This window comes from Balaenoptera ricei, chromosome 2 (genome assembly GCF_028023285.1).
Source record: "Balaenoptera ricei isolate mBalRic1 chromosome 2, mBalRic1.hap2, whole genome shotgun sequence".
Lineage (NCBI taxonomy): Eukaryota > Metazoa > Chordata > Mammalia > Artiodactyla > Balaenopteridae > Balaenoptera > Balaenoptera ricei.
In genome coordinates this window covers 23,716,321-23,738,306 of record NC_082640.1, presented here as the reverse complement: position 1 = coordinate 23,738,306, position 21,986 = coordinate 23,716,321, and the positions used below count along the sequence as shown (strand labels likewise).

The 21,986-nt window shown below is 43.8% G+C and overlaps 1 long non-coding RNA gene and 1 pseudogene across 1 annotated transcript in view; one reads left to right on the top strand and one right to left on the bottom strand.

Moving 5' to 3' along the window:
- Positions 1 to 21,986, top strand: part of LOC132358650 (uncharacterized) — a 77,640-nt gene that overhangs the window by 48,683 nt on the left and 6,971 nt on the right. The gene's annotated exons all lie outside the window — the stretch shown is intronic.
- On the bottom strand, positions 10,795 to 11,886 carry LOC132360795 (diacylglycerol kinase zeta-like; annotated as a pseudogene).

Sequence of the window (21,986 nt, the reverse complement as noted above, 5' to 3'; positions counted from 1 at the left end):
TTATTTCTCTCCCATCATACCAGGAGAGAATAAAACCAACTTTCTTTTTCACTCTCTTATTATGGCAGCTTGGTTTCTCTCCAGTGCTTGGACTTCTGTGTATTTGCAAGGCTTATTTTTCAATAGAACAGTCAGGGTTTACAAAGTAAAGGGATTTCCATTTCCATCACTGTTAGGTTGCTGCTGAAATGGCTGTAAAATGGGGGGAAAACACATGGGTTATTGCAGATGTGGCTGTTTCCAGCTCATCCAAACAGAAAGATGGCGGCCCCCGGCAATGACTGAATTCAGGGCACTGGAGACATCTCAGTGTCATTTAATTATCTTAAGGCCCAAGTCACTTATCCTGCCTTTTTCTGTGTTTCCCCTCTTGGGAACTTTCTCCGAGTCTTGGCTAACGCACAGGAATCTGATGTTTAGAAAGTCACTTTCCTGTCCTTATAAACAATTCCACCGTAATAACCTGGCTGCTGGCACCAGAGGTTCATTTAAATTTTGCTCAGCTTGGTTTACAATTAAGATTTAATTAGTAAACTCATTACAAAGACAGGAAATCTCTGACTTTCCCCTAATTCTCTTTCAGGCCTCAGCAAGGACTCAGCCTGTCCCTTTGGCTTTAGACATTGGCAGAAAGTTTTCTCCAAACATTGTTATTTATGTTAACTTTAATTTCAAGATAAAATATTGTTCTTTGCTTTTGAAAATAGATGGAAGTAAGCTAGGCATTTAGAATTTAGGGTTTTAAGTTCTCTATTTAGAAGATACGCCCTGTGCATATTTTTAAATTTTTAGACTCCTAGAGTCTGTTTAGATTCTCTGAGCTTTTCCCAAACAGTAGAAATAGGACTACCATTGGGAAATGGGGGAGGAAAGACCCATAGGAATGAAGTAAGATCAGAATATAATCACCACATGGTGACACCCTCAAAATAATTCATAACACTATGAATTTCATGGCAACTCTAAGTGCACAAAAGAGGGGGTGGCAAACCTCTGTGAACTAAGGTGAAGTATTCATATTTCGCTAAAAACAAAAAACAGTGAGAAAGCATTTGCCAAAGAGCTATGAAGAATGAGGCTAAATGGGTACTCAGCTGAGACAGAGCTTTGCAATGTTAGAAGCCCAGAACAAAAACATTTTAGCTGGTAATATTTCTATTGGACAAAATTTATATAAATTCATCCTGAGAAAACGAGGTCCCTTTGGGAAAATGATGGAAACTTTTGGATCAGAGCTTAAGTGTTATTGATATACTTAATGCAAAAAATAAGAGTCACATGAAAACATTTGCTTTGACCACACAGCGATGATTCCAGGACATTTAAAAGAGAAATTTCCTTTCCCTTTCAAGTTCCTCCTACTTTATTTTGGTTTGCTTTCGGCAAAAATACGGAAGCCCTTCATGTGATCTTTGACTCTTAAGGAAAGTTTTATATGCTTAGATGAGTGACTATGTTTTGGAAATTCAGTCTCCTAAAACTTAGTCATTTAGAAGTAACTAAGTTTTCTCTGATTTTAGATATATTTTTTAAGTGATGAATTAAAGATTTTTTAAAAAATCTACTCAATTATTATGATAATTTATTCTTTAGTGATTTCTCTGTCCATACTATTTTTTTTTGGTCCTAACAGAAGAAGAAAATATGGACCAGAAAGGTTAAGTGACTTTCCTGAGGTCACACAGCAAACTCATAGGCAAGGCAGAAATAAGGTTGGTTTGTTTATTTGTTTTAATTATGTGCGGAGCTCTGGGCAAACTCAAAGGGAAAAGTTATTAGGAGCTGTAAAGATCAAGACCCATAATACTTAATGGGTGTTTCTCTCGGGTAGTCTCTGACAGCTTTTATGAGGCTTTGGAATGTGTCAATAGATAGCACAGTGACCCTCTGGGAAGGGGCAAACCAAACCCTTTCCTCTGGGAAGCCTCATCCAGTTTGCTCCTGGAGATTTTCAGTCGGAAGAGGAAATGCCAGCTTTGCTTTCAAAATGGCTCAGAAGAGTTTGGAGAACACACCACTTAATATTAAAAAGAATATATATATATGTGTATAACTGAGTCACTTTGCTGTACAGAAGAAATTAACACAACGTAAATCAACTGTACTTCAATAAAACTAAAAAAAAAAAAAAAGGGTACAGGCCAAATGACAGAGAAGTGAATAAAGCCATCAGATAGCTTAACTGTCTAGCTTCGAGTAATCTGCAAGTCAAAGTAAAAGCCTCCTGTCCCTGTCTCGTTGGCTCTCTGTTGGAAGGGTTGGCAGTCAGTGTGGGAACATGAGAAAGAGACCAACGTAGCAGGAGTTCAGTTCTCACCTTCGAGATGCTGGGTGTCAGGCCTGATGGTAAGAAGGGCAGAGAAAAGGAAGAGTGGGCAAAGATTTCTAAAATAACAATTAACAAAGAAAGCAGCTACGCTGGAGACACAAATGAATATAAAACTCCCAGGAAACTTCAGCGCCGAGAGGGGTGGTGACTGGTCTCCAGAGGTTACTGTTCTCAGTCGAGGTTTCATTTAATGGAAATACAACGGTTGGAAACCACAACAGACGTCCCTCTGAGCTGTGTGAAGAACAGCAGAAATCAACAGAAATGGTTCTGAGCCAGGGGTTCCCTAATTTCTCTGGTTAAGGAATTCTATTGGGGAAGGTATAGGAAAACTTCTGGGGGGAGGGGGCTTTAGCAGTTATCATAAGAACCAAATCCAATGCTTGGACTCCGACTGAATCCTGTTTGGAAAATAACAGCTATAAAAACAAATTCTTGGTGTCATTGGGGACATTTAAATATGGATTAGATATTTTAATAGATTATAGTATGGAATTATTATAGAATTTCCTGGGTGATTATATTATCGTGGTTAAGTAGTTTATCCTTACTCTTAGGCAATGTATCCTAATGTTGTCTGAAACTTAGAAAAAACTTCATGTGTGTGCATGCGTGCACCCATATATACGTACAAGGATACACGTGTGTGTACACACCCATATTTATGCAAAGGATGGTTGAAAGAATAACGGAATCACTAGGCTTCTAGATGGAAAGTTAATTAATTCCCTGGCAATTTGGCATCACTAATAGATTGAATAAGAATAGCAAACACTTCTACAGTGCTTGCTGCATGCCAGGCCCTTTTCCGAGTCCTTTCTGGTTATAACATACATCCTCACTCCATCATCTTTAAGCCCCAGGGAGGTTTAGCCCCCCAGCTGTCAGCTTAGGGAGAGACAAGCCACCCAAGGTCACACAATACTCACGCTCTTGGAGTTGGGATTCAAATCCAAAGGGTCTAACGTCGGAGTTTTGTTTTTCACTGCCTTATCATACTTCCTCTATAGTTTTACACATACAAGCGACTAAAGACTAAACGTAATTATGTTTATTGATTAAATTCTAGAATTTACCTTAGTCAGAACTCCCAATTCCGAAGCAGGGAGGGAATCTGTATACAGAAGTGACTGAAGAAAGAAACGAGATATCCACAGAGCAGAGTACGGTTCTTGTAGGTGTAAGGTTTTAGCAGTTACCACCACCCTCGGGAGAAAAATTATGGAATATATCCCCAAAGAGATGAACCAGTATTAAAGTGTTTTGTCAGAACACATATCCTCAATCAAGTCATTGGGCACTGTTTTAGCAGTATTCTTTGTGCTTGTGTTTCTCAAAACATACAGAGAGAGAGAGATAGACAGACACAGAAAGAGAAGTAATGGCCCAACAGGGAAAATATATAACAGTTTATGAGAATAAAATATATGCTTTAAATCCTTCAAAATCTGCTGGAAGCCCCAGAAGACACTCCTTCACTCTTCCCTTAGAGCATACCTGGTACATAGTCTGTGAGAGTTGGACAGACTCTGTCTCTAAGTTCTGTCCAGATTTGTGCATCATTGTATTGACTTCCTTTGCCTTCTTGTATGTCCAAACATACAAAACCCTCAACTCTTGACCATTTTCTCTTTTTCTCCTCTTGGGAATATGTCTTGAATGGAGGGGAAACTCAGGAGGTTTGCTGTTCTGTCTTTTGTTTGAGCCCCAGTGACAGAAGCTAGTGAGACATGGAGGTTTGTCGTCAGACTTACACTCCTGGACTCAGAGCAGAATTTCACAAACGTCTTTCCTCCGTCTTCCCAGGGAGCATGGAGGGTTCTGAGGTTTTCACCTGACTCCCCGCAATTCCTTTAGATGGAGACTTGGAGTCCTGAAGGAAGCAAGACTTGTCTTAGCCCAGGGGCACTCTCTTGACTCCTGCCCACACTAGCTTGCGTGGGGATTCTCTTACTTTCAGCTTTTAGGCAGATGCTTGTTCTCTCATCCTCTGTGTGTCCACAGGCCTGCAGTGGGTCAGTCATTCCTGCCCCCAGCTTTGAGCACACATCGGGTTCCCGGGTCCAGCTGGGTGGGAGACACACTAAGATGAAGAAGGTGAGCTGGTCCGAGTCCAGCCCCCATCACAGTGTCTTAAATGGCCCAGAACAGGTTTTCCCACCATTGTATTAGAAGCACTCTTTAGATGACATCTCAATTAGTTTTGATTTTGGAAAGAATTTTGTTTATCCAATTAAATAAGCAGCGTCTTTTGCCCCCCGGAACTCCAGAGCTGAGTGATCTGATCTGACAGCCTGGGTCAGAGGCAGGGCTTGGGGAACCACCTACCTCTCTTACCACATCAGTGGTGTTACCTCCAAGACTTTGTCCTACAGAACCAAGTTCCCAGAGACCAGAGGACCATTCTTCGTTCAAGGATCTCTAAGTGGCCGAAACCTCGTGTAAGCTTTTAAAATTCGTTTGCAGGAAGTTATGATTCATTTCCTCTTTTTTATTATTCAAAGCAAATAAAATTGAAGGGGACATAATGAGAGCAAACAGCAAACGACAAGAAGAAATAAACTGATTTATTTAATAACGTGGTGGATGGCTTGCATTACATCGTGTGTCTTCTTCAAAAGCAAACCCACTGTTTCTAAGAAGCTCTTTGAACTCATCAAATTTCCATTAAGATTTTTGGGATTCAAAGAGCCCAGTTAGGGAATCTCCGCGGTATAATTAAAATACATAAATAAAACACCCCAACAGAAAAAAACTACAGTTCTTTTGTTCAGTCTCCCTCAGTTTGTCACCAAAATCAATCATTTGTGCTTCCTTGAGACCCACCATGAATTCGAATATTTAAGAAGTATGGTTAGAACCTTAAAGATTATCCTTACCAAGTGTGGGTGCTTTTGGAAAAGCAACAATCCAAGGAAGATTTGCCAACTCAGATTGGGTCGTGGGATAGGTAATGGTTGTCATATGGGAATATTCTATTTGGAGATGGTTTGGAAAATCATTTTCTCTTCGCCCACGATCTCTTATTTGAAAAGAGTGGGGAAAATATTGTTTTCATAGTACAAAGAACACAAAATAAACCTTTACAAAACTGGCTGTGAGGGTTGAACAACTGGTTCCCACCTTGAAGACATAATCTCAACAGAGGGGAATATTGGCTATTTTAGGAGGAAAGGTACGAGATTTTCATCTTAATGGAAAAGAGGGCAGAAGTTAAAAGAAATGCTGAGCAAAATGGATCTAAGACATAACAGAGTTTCCCAAAAGAATATTTAAATCTGTTAAAAAAAAAAAAAGGAGTAGTCTGTCTTGCTTACTGGCAAGATGAAGTGGGAGCAGGCCAGTCTGTAGTATTTAGAAAAATGGCAATATCAAAGTCTGAACATTTTCTGAGAGTAGAGTAAAAGCCATTACAGCAGACATACTTGGTCAATTTGTCAGCAACTTTGAAGCCTCTGAATTCTTTCGAGAGCATAAGATTTACTTCATAGACTAGTAGAAAAAGTGTTTTGCAAATAAAGGACATTTTGGCCTCTTCCTTGAATTCTGATTTTTTTTTTTTTTCCTTTGGTAGCAGCACTTGCCAGTGACTCAAAGTATGTTTAACCTTAAGTGAAACTCTTCATTTTTCAAATTGCATATGCTTGTGTCATGGAATGCTCTGGAAAGAACTTTCCCAGATCTCGAGTCCACACACGTTTCGACTTTGCCCATGAGAGTTTTCTTTGTTTTATCCCTGGGCATATATGCTTTACTTTACATTTGCTTTCAGAAACAGAAAGGGTAGACTTTCAAAATCTGCTTCCTGCCCCAGTAGTTCTCAACATTCAAGACATTTCAGGTGGAATTCCTTGATGGAATGGAACTCTCCCCATACTGATTATTAATAACCCTCTGATCATGAAGTTTTGGTGTTACTCTCAGTTAAGAGAGAATAGTATTGTGGGAAGGAGGAAGAAATCGCCATCTAAACTACTGGAGTGGGGGGGGGGGGAATCTACTTTTCTTAAAATTGGTGAATAATAGAAAGAGTACTTTAGGGTCTTGTCTCCTATCCCCACCCAGGATGTAAGGGGAACCCTCAAGAAAAACAGCTCCATGCTTGGAGTTTCACAGCAAACAATGCCTGCCCAGCCGTCTCCTGATGACTTTTGTCTTCCTAAATCTAATCCCGAGATAAACCTTGTTTCCTACACTTGACGGTCCCCTCTTTCACTAGTCCCAAATCCATCAGGCACATTGTGGTTGGCTCTTTGTGAAGAAACAGAACTGACAGTTTCCTTCCTCAAAGTAAACAGTACTGGTACTTAGACACAGTTCAAAGAGTTTATCACCCTTATGTGGCTCTTCTTCTAGGTGGGCAAAGGAGGGCCAGCTCTAAGTCCTAAGTACTTTATTCTCTGCTGACATTCCCAATTTTTACCAGTAGAAAAATACTGTAGAGTAATTACTCAACCAGTGGCCTATTTTCACAGCCTCCACCCCCATTTTTTTCCTGTTCACTAAGATAACCATGAACTTCTCATCCTTGCTCCATTTTGTTGCCATTTATGGTCATGGCACAGGTAAAGGAATGGGTGGCCCCACTGATGCTATTTCGGCGTTAGATTTCTCTCTGCTTTAACCCTGGGTAAATGACAAGGAATCCAGTCAGCGTGGTATCTCTTTGGCTCTCCCCCTTCTCATTCTCGTGGTTCCCATCACGCTGGTTCACTGGAGGAAAGGTCAAGAAATGCAGGGGGCTCCCCGGGCAGAACAGGACATGGAGGGTGTGTGAGGTCATGCCGAGTGCTTGCAGAGGACCCAGTCGGGGAAGACAATGTCCTGCCTTCCAGCAGGATTCCCCCGACTGCCAAGAAGAGGCCCCGTTCTCATGCTCTCCAGAAGACAAACCATTCATATTTCCTATTGTTTCTCCAGGAACTTGCTTCCTTTTGTTTGTCCCAGCTTTCATAAACCAATGAGTCATGTCACTTGCTTGAGCAACTTCCCTCCTGAGGGTCATTCCAGAATGAGCCCCATCAGAGATTTGAACAGCAGCTGGAACAGGAGTTTTGTTTGGCATTTTCTTCTATAGGCTGGGCTTTGTTATATAATTTCTTATAGGGAAGTGTCTGAAAGGCCTACAAGGTCCTTTTTTTTTTTTTTTTTTTTTGCTTTTTTGGTGGCAAAGGACTCAGAACTACTGAACCAAATACCCACGTTGCTCCAGACTCCAAGCAACATGTTTGGGGATCTTTAGTTTACACTGTTTGTGGGGGCAGTCCTCACAAAACATCCATTGTGAAAAATGGCTCTTAAGCATCCTTTAGGTAAGTGCTGTAAACAGCCAGGAGGGTGGAAGGTGATCTTTAGGCAGCTTCCCCAGAGGGTGCCCCTGGGGCCCCCGGGTGTCCCAGTTCCCTGGATGCCTCCATTCCTTAGAGGCAGTGGGTTTGAACAAAGGACCTGCTGACAGAGTGGCTGAGGAGCTCGCAGAGATGGCGTTGCTGGTGTCACACAAAGGTGAGCCGGCCCAGGTCAGCTGGCGCGGAGGGGACCCGCGGCTAACAGTCCCAGAGCCTGTCGGCCTTGTTGCTGTGCAAGGGGGATTCTTCTACAGAAAGCAGAGGTGGAAGGGAATGAGAAAAATGGACATTTTACAGGCATTGTAATATGTATAAAGAAGAGACATATGTCACTTTCAGAAAGGCTTCTCTTTCGTTTGTTTTTAAGGGTACAAAGGATTTATCCAGATTTACATTTAACCCACCAAGGGTAACACAGAATTGTTAATGACCTTGTCTCCTGATGGGGTTGGGTTTTGAGTTGAGGCAGGAGCAGCTAGTTCTGTCTTGGGCCCTTCCATTTCAATCCCTCCCCCCTTATTTTCCCACATCACACCCTACCTCACCTCACTCCACCAATATCAAGACGTCATTGGGGCATAGAGGTTCTGTCAAGACCTCTCTATTCTGTCACCAGGAAACCTAGGTTTTGGACCCAGTTCTGGCTCTACCTTTGGGAAATCCATTTACTTTCTCCTGTGGGTGGCAACATCTCCGCTCTGTGAAGTAGGAAAAAGATCTCTTGGGAGGACCCCAGAGAGTTCTTGGGAGGTGTGCCATTTCAGCTGGCCCTGAAAGATGGTGAGCACTGGCCCGGGGGGAGGGGGAGGAATGAAGGGAGTGGGCAAGGAGAGGGTATTCCAGGCAGAGAGCACATATGTGAAGGCTCTGAAGAGAAAGGAGTTCTGAGTTTTGATGGAAAAAAAGAAAGGTCTTTGTACCTAGACCTTGAGTGGGGACGTGGGGCAGCGCAGGGGACCAGCAAGGCTGAAGCAGACAATGGAGACAGAAACCAGATAAGAAGCTGCTTGCATGAGTATTTTCAGGATTTTGATATTAACCCAACAACAATGAGTAGCCAGTGAAGGGTCTTCAGCAGGGAATTTGGCTAAACAATAGTAAGATAGGACCCTCTCCTCAACTCACTGTCACCTGAGAAGGTGGAGGTATGGAATGTGGACTTCATGGATCTAATAGGATATTTTTTAAAATGATGGGGATAAATATTGCCATTTAACATTTCTGCCCCAAAAGGGCATTAACAAAAACAACAACAACAAAAGTCTGTCATCATCATAATCACCACCACCACCACCACTACCATCATCCTTTCATTTAAAAAAAAGGAGACACTTTAGAAAAAAAAAAAAAAAAAATGGAAGGACAATCTCAGAATAACAGAAATTATTTAGATTTAACCGATTTGACTTTATGAAGAAAATCTACATGGCTGTGACTATTATTATTACTATTATTATTTTGACTGGGACCTGTGAAAACTTTTTCACAGCCTGGTACTCACCAATGTACCAGCATTTGGAAACCATTGGTGAAGGTAAGCAGTTCTTGGGATGGTGAGGAAAACACAAGGCTGACGTAGATGAGTTTATGGGAGAGGAGATATTATGCTGGACTGGGGGATAGTTTGGGATAAAGGGAAGAACGATGGACACAGAAGTCCCTAAGAATGCGTACAACACAACAGATAATAAATGTCAGTTGAGACTTAAGTTGAATTGGTAATAGTAATAGGTAGTCTTTATATAATGACAATTTCATTACCACTGTTTAATTGATGACCACTTCAGAGGTAGCTAAGAGAGGTATTATTATTCCTAAATGAGAAAATTTTAAATTGCATATAAGTTTCACATTGTATTTCTTTTGGACAGTGCTGTTCTAGATGGCGCTGGAAATGTTTCTTTCCTGGGATTAGGATTGTCTTTTAGGACGTGTTCATATATGAGGTAGCAAAGCTATGTAACCATGGGTCACACCAGACGCACCTTCAAATACTTTGAATCAATGCGAGATAGCTAATCTTGTCCAACACATTTTGTCAATGAAATTGAAATAAGATGATTGTGTCTTCATTAGGTACAGAATCTCTCTTGCCAACATTTGCTGAAACAACTCAGAGGAAAAGAAATAACAAGATCACAATGTCCAAAAGTGAAATGGAAGAACTACAAGCTCATCACTGTTGTAATAATTATGACTGGAATGGGGGATGTTGGGAAAGGTGACAGATGAGCTCTGTGTCTTTTTTTTTTTTTTTTAAAGCGCTGACTTTATTTTATTTTATTTATTTATTTAAAGTATTTTGTTTTTATTTATTTATTTATGGCTGTGCTGGGTCTTCGCCTCTGCACGAGGGCCCTCTCCAGCTGTGGCAAGCGGGGGCCACTCTTCATCGCGGTGCGTGGGCCTCTCACTGTCGCGGCCTCTCTTGTTGCGGAGCACAGGCTCCAGACGCGCAGGCTCAGTAGTTGTGGCTCACGGGCCTAGATGCTCCGCGGCATGTGGGATCTTCCCAGATCAGGGCTCGAACCCGCGTCCCCTGCATTGGCAGGCAGACTCTCAACCACTGCGCCACCAGGGAAGCCCAGCTCTGTGTCTTTTAACATGTGGGAGTTGGTTGACATCTTTTTCTAATTAATTCTCTACATCCCCGATACTGACTAGAAATGAGTACATTTACTCTGTGACCTTTATATTTGATACATAACTAATTACTTTGTCAATTTAAAAAAAATGAAGTTGACATATACCTTAGTTCCCATATCTAATTTGTCATTATGTTGGCAATGAGTAATCCATCCAGTTAATTTTTATTCATCACGAAATCTCAAGAAATCCCATATACAAATTTGTTCCTTCTTACACAATATCCGTATTCAGAAGTCCGTAGCCCCCTTCAGTTTCCTGTTCCCCTGTGAGCCTGTGGGTCACGCTGGGGCCTCAGGGGGACAGGTGAGACGCTCCAGGTCCTGAGTCCAGCCCTAGGTCTGGGCGGCTCCTTTCCTGGGGAATGGGTCCCCTTGTAGCCCTCCAGCTGGCACATGGCAGTAAGGCGGGCCGGGAGGGGGTGGTCGTCATCTGGCTGGTCCCCCTTACTGCCGAGTGTTGGCCTCACAGCTACACAGCCATCTCCTGGTCCTCTGACTGGATCATCAGGTCACACTGCCCATTTCTAGGTAGGCGGCCGGCTTGGCGTCCTGAGACTTCTCAGCCTGCCGGGGGCGTGTGGCCCTCCTGCTCTGTCTTCATAACGAAGGTTCCCGTCTCCCGGATGCAGTGGCAGGTGGCGCGATAGTCCAGGGCCGCCACCGGGTGCAGACGGGTCTCCCCGTCCTCCTGCACAGCATCAAGGCGGGCTGCGGGGGGCGGCGGTGGTCCAGAACGTAGCAGACCCCTTCCCTGCTGCCGGTACTGACCACGGGGTGCAGGAACTGGTGGTCCCCACAGCTTGGTGCAGCGTCTGGATCTTACAGAAGTCCTTCCTCTCGGCAGCCTCATGCAGCTCCCCTGCAGAGGTGTGGCGTCCCCGGCAGTGACCGAGGCATGGGAGCAAGGTGAGGTGGGGAGAGGGGACGTGGGAGATCAGGCCGGGCGATGGCCCCAGCAGCTCTGGGTCCAGGATATAAATTTCACCGCGTGCGATCTCAGTCACATAGCTGAGGGGTTCCTGGCCTGGGTCGATCGTGTAGAAGCAGCTGACAGTGGCGGCCTCCAGGAAGCACCACCTGGGGGCCAGTTCAGGCACATCAGGGATGTGACTCCCGCCCTCTGGGCTCCTGCTGGAGCCTCTTGATGTGGGCCCGGCAGATGGTCTAGGTCACGGTCACCCGGGACCACCACCTTGCCCAGTGGCACGGAGGCCTCCTTGAGCGACACCTTGTAAAGCTGGGCGTCGTGGCCGTGCGTGCTGGCTGCTCGCCTGGACCCGCCCGCAGCTGCTTGGGCACCGGCAGCTTCGCTCTGCAGGGTGGCCGGGCGGCACAGGAAGCTGCGAGCGTGTCAGGCTGCGCGCTGGCGGGGCACCCCGTCCACCTGCACCCGGATGGCCTCGGCCGTGGCGAGCACTGCCTCGTGGCGCTGCGTCAACCTTGCGTGCCCGCACCTATGGGGCTGCCCGGGACCCCCCCGTGAAGCCATCGACCTCGCCGTGGCCATCCTCTTGCCGCTAGGGCTCGGAGTCGTGGGGACCCCTGGGGTGGCCCCAGGCATGGTGCCTGCGCCGTACCCGGGGGGTGTTCAGCACAGCGATGCCCTGCGGTTTCAGGTCTGAAGCACCGAATTCTTCTGAAAGACCCCACCTGGGCAAAGAATAAGCATACACACCCTCACTTGATTTTAGATGTGCAGAGCCCGGTAAACAGAAAGACGATTAAAACCCAACTATTAGATGGAACTTTGCAATTCTAAGGAATTCTACCTAAAATGAACATTTTTATTTCCTTGCTAAACTATACTAGGGTAATAGAAGCGATGGCCACGATCAGAAAGTTTTTCTGAAGGCTCTTTAGCCCACACCTGCTCATGTGTCTCCTGGTTACCACCGCTGACCTTCTGAGCAGCTGGTGGTTGACTTTTTACCTCTGCTGAGTCGACACTCTGCAGTAGGGCCCAAGCAGCTCCTGATCTGCTTTTTACACCATCAGAAAAGTTGTAAGTTGAAGTAGCAGTGAGTCAAATGTCACAGTGAAATAGAAGGAGAATGCCATCCAACCACACCGTGCCCCTGAACGAACTTCCTTGAGGTCATCTAACTTACTAAATCCCCTGGGCTTTTTCCATTACTTGCTTGACTCTCCTCTTGCATTTGACACTATTTACCTTTCTCATCTCTGGCTGCTCCTACTGTGGAAGCACAGACCGTGCTTACGTGTTGGTGTTGGCCCGGTTCTGACCTTGGTCTTCTCACTGCACGCACTTCCCAGGTGAGCTTTCCTCCGGAACGGATGTGTCCCGACTCTGTTTCTAGCTCAGATTCCTCTCCTGAGTTCCAGATGAATATATATAACTGCCCACTGGGTATCTGTCCTTCCGGATACCCCAGGACCCCAGATTCAGAAGGTCAAGCTGAAGTCATCTCCCTTCCATTCCTTCCCGATCTTCTTTCCTTCTCATCCTTACTTGGTGAATGGCATCATGTTCCACTCATTTTCCAAGCAGGAACCTGGGAGTCTTTCTTAATGTCTCCATTATTTCAAACATGAATTCAGTTAGCAATTTTGCTAATCCCTATCCACTTAAAAATCCCTAAATTAGGAAACAGGTAAAGAATAGTTGGAAAACACCTAAAGGCATTGACCTGTATTATTCTCATTCAGGGGATGAAGTCATGGTACATGTGACTGTTTTTGAGTGAAAATGAGGCATTTTCATGCCAGCATCTCAACTTTATCTCACCCCTCACCTCCCACTTCCCACCTTCAATCTCTTCACACTGTCATCAGAGTGTAGTTCCTGAAACTGAAATTTGATTCTATCATTCCATTGCTTAAAGGCTTATAGTTTTCAGGAAATAATCCAAACTCCTTAACTGGTACTTCATAAGCCAGCCTGGTCTTGCTTACCTCTTTGGTCTCATCTTTGAGATTCAAATTCTCCTCCCCCCACCCCGGGAATCATCTAGAGCTCTCATTCCGATCTTTCTCTTGACTCTGTGCTTTCAGTATGACTCCCACCTGCAGCCCCAGCCTTGGCATAAAGTACTCCTACTCTTTCTTTAAAATTCATCTCTGGAGTCATCGTCTCTGGGAAGTCTTTCCTGACTCTCTTGCCTTGAGTTTGGTGCTCCCGTCCATCCCTCCTTTGTGTTCTCATGGCACTGTACATAAACACAAGCCAGAATTTTTGTTTTGACCAATGATCCAATGATAAGTATTTCTTTGCTTCTCAGGCTTCTCAATCCAATGGTCCAATCAATCCCTGCATCTTCAGTACCATCATGGCAGCACAAGACACGTAATAAGTGGTCAGTAAGGGTTTACTGAAGCAGTCCATGGTGGCCGAGGCAGACTTCTGGTACAGGGAAATGGAGTGAAGAAGAGATCTGAGAAAAATAACCAAATTCCCTCTTTTGCACTGATTAGAAATTTGAGGAGGGGTCTCTGCTCTCTTCTGCAAAACGCTTTAAAAGCACTTTGACCTCCAGTCCTGGGTTCTGCCTTGGCTAGAGGATAGTTAAAGGGAATGACTTGGTTTGTGAAGTCATCCTATATTATTCTGGGTGGACTGAAGGTCCAATTATTTCTGATTCTCTGGGAGTCCACTCCGGGCTGAATTCTCTTTCTCAACTTTCTCCTGATATAACCCTCTTCCTCCAGGATCAACCGAGGACTAGGGTTCAGGAATGCCCAGATCTATTCAACTGTCATTATGTGGGACGTCTGTCTAGGTTCAGATCTAGGGCTCTGTGTGTGTGTGTGTGTGTGTAAAGAGAGAGGTGTAAACAGAGAGACACGGGGGTGGAGTGGGGGCAGACAGAGAGACAGATTCATATGTCTTTTCATCTCCTTCTCTCCTTCTATTTTCCACATATTGAGGAGTAATCAAATGCCAGGCATTCTGCTCTGTCCTTTATCTGCATTCCACTATTGGATACACACTATTTAATCATATTGATCACATGTATTTAATCCTCACATTTTAAGGTTTAGAAGACCGAAGTAGTTTGCTTGGTCACCCAGCTAGTAAGTTGCAGAGCTGGATTGAAATACAGGTCCTTCTGACTCGAAACAAGCCTTCCTAATTTGTATGAGCTTTTACATTAAACTGCTTGTAAAAATCCCACTTGAAAATAATTACATTATGGATGCCATTTTCTTCTTCTTCTCCTCCTCCTCCTCCCCCTCCCCCCCTCCTCCCTCTCCTTCTTCTTCTTTCCTTTTACCTGGAAATAGATAGTGAAACCCATGACCAGCAGGATGTGTTGTCACAGAATAAGTCTCGGGTGTCATATCAGGAAGCTGAATGCAGCTGAGACCAACTCACTCTTGTCAATAAACTCTAGGAAAATACAGACCATGCGTTAAAAAAAATTTTTTTTTTAAATTTTATTCTGAACCAAATCTGATGAACAAATATTGAGTTTCCACAGGACTTTTATGCTATCAATTCATAATTAAAATGATCCTACCCATCCCCTCTCTTCCCTTTTCTCCAACCCCTCTTATTTTCTGATTCCTTTTATCTTGATGAGACTCTCGGATGGAAATCTGCTTTGGAGGGAAGGAACACTGGTCAAAATATATGGCCTTGGGTCCCCGTGCTTTGCTGCTCTGGGTGTGAGGTGTGGCAGGTACAGGAAGGGCTTGGGAGGGGCAGGAATGGGCGAAGAGGGCGGGGCTTGCACACAAAGGCATCCAGGGTGGGTCACTTGGCTGTGGCAGGCACTGCTTTGTCTGGGACTGTCCTGGAGGTGAATTCCAGTGTCCCTGAAGGAATGACAGAGATGCAGAGCCAGGCTGTCTCCTCAGGAAAATGTATGGCTTTTGTTCCACAGTCTTGGGAGCAGTGATCAACTTCCCTCTTCTGTGATTTTTGGGTCTTTGGTTAGCGATAAATGATGTGCTTAGCTAATGTACCCTCCAGTGGAAGAAAGGGACCCTCTAAAGACATTCAGAATGACTGAGCTGTTTGCTAGAGGTAAGAGGAAGATGAAAAACTGTCCCCTCATCCTTGCAAATTTGTTTGGGTTTCTTTTTAATTTTGAGGGACTGGAATCTCTTACTATAAACCTATTTTGTTATGCAAATGTACTGTCATTCCCCCACCCCACTGCCCCTTCCAATCCCCTCCAGAATTCCTAAATTAGAGAGCAGGTAAATGGTAATTAGAAAACGCCTAAAGGAATTGAGCTGTATTGCTCTTGTTCTGAGGGTTAAATCTTGGCATTTGTTAGAAACTTTGAGTTGAAAATGAAGCATTTTCATGCATCAGTTTTGGGAAAATTCTCTTTTGGATTTTTTGGTTGCATATTTGAATCAACCCTTATTCACTGAGTGCTTCTTACCTGAGTCAGGGAGCATGCGAGCTGCTGGGAGGGAAACAAAAAGAATCACAGAGACCTCTGCCCCCAGGAGTTTTCAGACTCTGAGGAGCCAAGCTGTTTACCCCAACAGACTGGGGACCACTCAAAGACAGGGTCTGTGTTTACGTAGCTTTGTATTCCAGGCACCTCACCATGCCTGGCGCCTGCTAAGCATTTCAATATAGAGTGATTGACTGAAGAAATGGCAAACATAGTAGGAGAACCGTCTATGCTCGGTGCCCAATAAGGGATGCCTTGTAGAGATGCTCCAGAAAAAGGAAGCAATCCCTGTGGGGTGATTGGACAGACAAGGCTTTCCAGAGTACCTGACCTAGTTCTTGCAGGAGGAAAAGGTTCAAAGGCATGTTCTCTGGGGCTGAGAAATGATGGGCAAACTGAGAATGGACCAGTCTGAGCCTGAGACAGTTTGTGCTGGAGAGAGGGGGATTAAAAAAGAAAAAAGGAAACTCCCTGGATTGTAAGTGCCATTTGGCTCAGCCAAATTGCAATGACTACTTTTGTCTTTTTGTTGAAGGTCTACCGTGGGATGAGATCAGTTACCATTGCCGTCTTATTTACTATATGGAGCTGGTATGATTCTAGGTCTGGTCTGAAGGGTGCAGAGTACCTGCATGGCTTAATGGAGGTCACGACCATTGCTAGAGAGACTAGAAGTCCCTGCTCCACTGAAGGTGAGAATGGCAATGTCTTTGCCTTGAAGGATGTTGTGCTCTTTCCTTTGAAGTGCTTTATTAAAATATTTAAGCATATTTCCTTCTGTTTGGCTTCTTGTTAGTCTTTTTGCTGTTGTTGTTGTTGTTGAATGGTTGACTCAGTTGAAGAGTTCATTTGGTCAGTGTTTGCGATAGGATGTGGGTATGTTCCACATATTTAAGTTGTGAAACCATCTTGGAGCAGTCTTCACCTCCCATGTACAATGTGTGAATTTGCAACATGGACAGAGGTAATGTAAAGGGCAAACCCACTTCTCCCAGGTGCCCACTATAACCCTAGGATTGATACCAGGAGCGTCTCCAAAAAGCACTCCCAGCAAGTCTCAGCACCCTCCTCCATCTCCCTAGACCCAGAAGCTGTTCTAAGAGTACAATAAAATAGACAAATGCAGATGACAAACCAAAACTCAGGATCAAGGGAAAGTACCAAGGAGCTTTTAATTAATTGAGGATCCAGTATACCTTGTCTGCACAAGGGGAAAAAAAATTCACGTTTCTAATGGAGCAATATACAAGTATATACAAATCAATGAGATGCAAATGAAGTGTGTAATTTCTGAAGGGACACGGAGCAAAGGAGATAAAAATGTATGCTTAAGGGAAAAACATCCCAAACATAAAATGACTTGAGTGGATGCATTTTTGTCAGTAGGCTTGGAGACCAAAAGGTTCTGACTCAGAGTGGAAAATGAATAATTTTTGTATGAGTGAGGATAAGTTACAGCCACATAACCAGATAGAGCCCTGAGCTATCGGGAGGACAGGAAGTAGGTTGTGTTCTTTGCTCTGCTTAAACCCCTGCGCAGAAACACAGAGGGATTTGCATGAAGCTTTTCTTTTCCATTTTGTTGGTTGCTTTCAGTCATGTTCGATGAATCAGTCATGCCAACCTTTAAAAGTTAGGGAGAGAAAGATTTGAAGAGAGAATGGAGGTATTTCTAAGCTCCACTGAAGCTCGCTGGATTAGAAGAGCTTCAATGATAACAGTATTTCTTATTTTGCTTCCTTGACACCTTCCAATGAGCTCAGAGCATTTTATAGACACTATCTCATTAATTCTTTCAACATCCTAGAGAGGAAGGTGGTGCCAGGGGTCATTTGTCATCACTTTATGGATTCGGAAATGGGACCAAGTCACTTCTCAGAAAGTGATTATGATTTGGGGCTGTTCAAGAAAGTCACCAAAGGTTTTTGAGTCCATTTCTAGAGTCTTCACGCTGAACCCTCTCTCATCTCTTCACGTCTTTTTGATCAGATGTCTGAAACATCTGATGTCTGAAAGAAAGAGATACATTTTTGACAGATTATGAGCTTCTTAGGGTTTCAGTGCTGGGCTTACTTTATCCTGGAATACTTGCATGGAAAAATCTCTAACCTCCAAAAAATGGTCTATTGCATCCTAAAACCCAATATTTATGAGCGAATCTTTTTGTGCATCCAGGTTCCGTGTTTCCACTGAAGGCCCTTTCTTTCCAACACCTCCGCCTACTACCTCTTTGACTGTATCGTGAGCTCTGGGAGGTGCAGAAATGGTGGTGGTTTTACTTTTCTATCTCCTAGTACCCAGCGCAGCATCTTTCCCAAGATAGGCTTCAGTGACTGTTAGCTGAACGTATGAATGGTTATGTGTGTAAACGTGGTGAAACACAGCAGCAAGAGACCCTCAGTTATTGTAATTTAACTTCAGCCTTTCTTACTCTGTCTCAGCAAAGTTTTGGGGATATAGGTCCAGAATGGGGCCTTTCCCTCTTGATGCTGCTGGTACAGCTGGGGTGAATGTTTGGAGGGCTATACTCAGAGTTAAAGTTTTTAACAAGTTAGATGTTTAGGCCTCTTTCAAGATGAGTTCAACTTCTCATTTGAACTGAGGCATCCTGGGCCCCACCAAATTGGTCCTGTCATGGATGTTGAGTTCAGATAGAGCACTCCAGGTTTTTCTAGAAGCCCCAACTTCCCTCCCCGCAAGATCCACACCAGACTTTCTAGTTCAGTCTGTCAGCCACCCTGCGTTCGCCAGGTATGGCCAGCTGACAGTTTGTCTGTGGGAAACTGTCACTCTGGAGGTAGCTTTTCTTGGTTTTCCTGACCGTTAATGGCTAAGAAGTTTGGCCTTTCTCTGGTCTCACTAAGTCAGGGACTGCAGTGATGAGAGTCAAATGGGCTTTTGACCACAAAATCAGCAGGCAGAAAATCCCTTTGAGAAACTTTGCTCATGCCGCAAATGACTCTCCGGAGCCTCGGGCAGTTGGACCTTTCCTGGCGGCCCAGAAGGGCAGCTGTGCTCCGTCAAAGGGCCATAAAGGGTGGGTGGAGGTGGGAAGTAGAAGGGTGGGGAGAGGTTCTGGTCCTCAGGGAGTCCTTGGGGCTTTGGCCTTGGGTGGTTTCCTCTTTCCTTGTCTATCCCTGTCCTTTAAAGGACATCCTAACTAAATTTATTTTCTGGGCCAGGGATTCTGAACTTTTGATGAACCATAAAATTCCCAATTTTTAAATTTCTGAATGCTCTTGGCATCCTGAAGAAACTTCCAAAGCTTTCGAGAAACCACAGGGATTTTTTTTTAAAATAAATTTATTTATTTTATTTATTTTATGTTTGGCTGCATTGGGTCTTCATTGCTGCGCGTGGCCTTTCTCTAGTTGCGGTGAGCGGGGGCTACTCTTCGTTGCAGTGCATGGGCTTCTCATTGTGGTGTCTTCTCTTGTTGTGGAGCACGGGCTCTAGGCGCGTAGGCTTCAGTAGTTGCAGCACGCAGGCTCAGTAGTTGTGGCGCACGGGCTTAGTTACTCCACGGCATGTGGGATCTTCCCGGACCAGGGCTTGAACCCAGGTCCCCTGCATTGGCAGATGGATTCTTAACCAACACGCCAACAGGGAAGCCCAAACCCCAGAGTTCTTAAAATATGGAAGAAGACTTGCTCCCTCTTTTTATTTTTCCCCCCACGGGTCTGGAAAAGTTGGTTGTTTTCAGCTTGTCCCTCCAGGAAACTCAATTAAATTGTACCAGGCCGTTTCATTTTTTCACCTGTTTCATTTGTGGGCTTGTAGGGGAAGGACTGGCCCTATAGGAACATGGATCCTATAAAAAACTTGTGCTTCATTTGCAGTTAAACACTTCTTAAAGAAAATGACATTCTTTTTTATCTGTGATGCAGCCTTCTCCCCATTTAGTGTAATTTTCAAATTTTTAGTTTCGCTTTGGAATCTACCTTTTGAGCTGCGTTGGTTTCCCTTGGCTACCTGTGGTTTGTACTAGTTTTGTGGCTGGGATGTTACTCCGGTCACCTTGGCAATGTGAAATATTTGCAAAAAATAAAACAAGCCTCTTGTTTTTCTTTGCATCTTGTTGGAAAAAGATGAATTTAGTATATACCTGTCAAAACCAGAAACCCGTTCTTTTCCCCATCCTGTCAATGAGGAATGGGCTGTCCTGTCCAGGTTTCCATTCCCTCAAAACACTCAGAATAATAGCAATGACCTATCGGATCACTTTATTCTAATCTAAACCAAATCATGCCCCTCTCCCCCGACTTCTCTCCTTTTCTCTTGCCCCTTCCTCCCCCAAAGCAGTTATTCTCAACCTAGCTCAGCAAGAATCGTCAGGGGCAGGGGTTATCTTCCTCATTTGATTCATGAGGACAGATATACAATAGAGAGTTAAGAGTATAAATTCTGGAGTCAGAATGACTTGAATTCTGGTTCTGCAACTTGCCAGCTGTGTGATTGTAGACTTGCTGTTTGACTTCTCTGAGCCTGTTTCTTCTTCTGTTAAATGATGATTTAATGGGACCTATGACCTAGGGTCCCTGGAAAGGCTAAACGAGATGCAATGTGAAGAGCTTAGCACAATGCCTGGTACAGAGTGAGAACTCAAATGTGGTCACCAATGTTGTTATTGCTATTAATCTGAAGTGCATTAGTCCCATGAGATAGTCTCTTCAAAAGAAAGCTGTGGTCAGCTAAGGCAAGAAAATGGTGGATGTTGGTCCACCTCTTAGTGCACATGATAATGACATTCACATAATAAAGGCTCTGGGAAGAATGATTAAGAAACCTATTTATTTTATTTGATCCAGTATTTACCCAAATTACTTGCCTATGGAAACCCTCTCTTGATTAGTGTTCCTTGCAGCACACTTGGGAAAATCCTCAGCCAGTGGGATTTTTAACCACCTCCCCCCAATAATTACCGAAGTTTGTACTAATCTTCTGCAGAGTTGATTACATAGGTGTGTAATAGATAAATCCCACAATTTACACCAAAACTTTTGTCACCTTGAGAAACACAAGGGACCATGCATTGAAGACCATCTGGTACTGTGATGTGTTTTAACTTTTTTTTCCTCTTCCTCCTTGTAAAATTATCAGTTTATTATAGACCAAGTATGCCTAAAGTGAATATCTAATTCTTACCCAATTTTTGCACATCGATCTGACCTATTACCAAGTCAAGTACCATGGAAATTCAAATTAAACTATAGAAACAAGGTGCCCTTCACGGAAGAGGCAGAGGTCTTTTTTATTTTTATTTATTTTTTTGTTTGGCACCATACTGTTTTATTTCAACCTTCAAACAATATAAAGAGGTAACAACTTCTGATGCCAAACCATGCAAATAACAATAAAGGAACAAAAAAAATACTAACGACGAAAAGACAATCATTTAAAGGTGCTTCACAGCAGTGCTTTGGCAGTACTGGCAAGTACTTCTAGCCAATGGCTTCCAACAAGAGGGGTTTGAATGAATCCCCTGTTCTCAACAAAAGAGACCCCACATTTTCTCCCTGGTGGTTTACACATTCTGAGTCACACACACCACACCCCTACACTCACCGGACTTTTGTCATTCACATCTTACAACACGTAACTACACATTGTGCGTCTGTACACAACAAAAACTAAAAATAAAACAGTGTGGTAGAAAAGTAAACAAACTTCAGTGTTTCCAGTAAGGCCTCAGGGAATCACTGCTGGCTGGGCCCTTCATTTCACCAGTTTAAGGAAAAGTTTGATTTACATTTCTCAGCAAACCCAATATTCAGAGGCTTCACCATAACCAGCAGGCTCAAGTTAAAAGTTTAAACGACAGTCCTCCTTTCTTTTGGTAAATGTTTCATATAAAACCTGAAATCAAGTTCTACTTTATGAAAAAACAACTGAGTATTTTTAATAGTAAGATATATATGTTTATATTTCTCTTTTTTTAAAAAATATTTATTTATTTATTTATTTATGGCTGTGTTGGGTCTTCGTTTCTGTGTGAGGGCTTTCTCTAGTTGTGGCAAGCGGGGGCCACTCCTCATTGCGGTGCGTGGGCCTCTCACTATCGCGGCCTCTCTTGTTGCGGAGCACAGGCTCCAGACGCGCAGGTTCAGTGGTTGTGGCTCACGGGCCCAGTTGCTCCGTGGCACGTGGGATCTTCCCAGACCAGGGCTCGAACCCGTGTCCCCTGCATTAGCAGGCAGATTCTCAACCACTGCGCCACCAGGGAAGCCCTATATTTCTCTTTTTAAAAAGACATTTAATAACAATACTTCAGAAGACTGGATTTAACCCT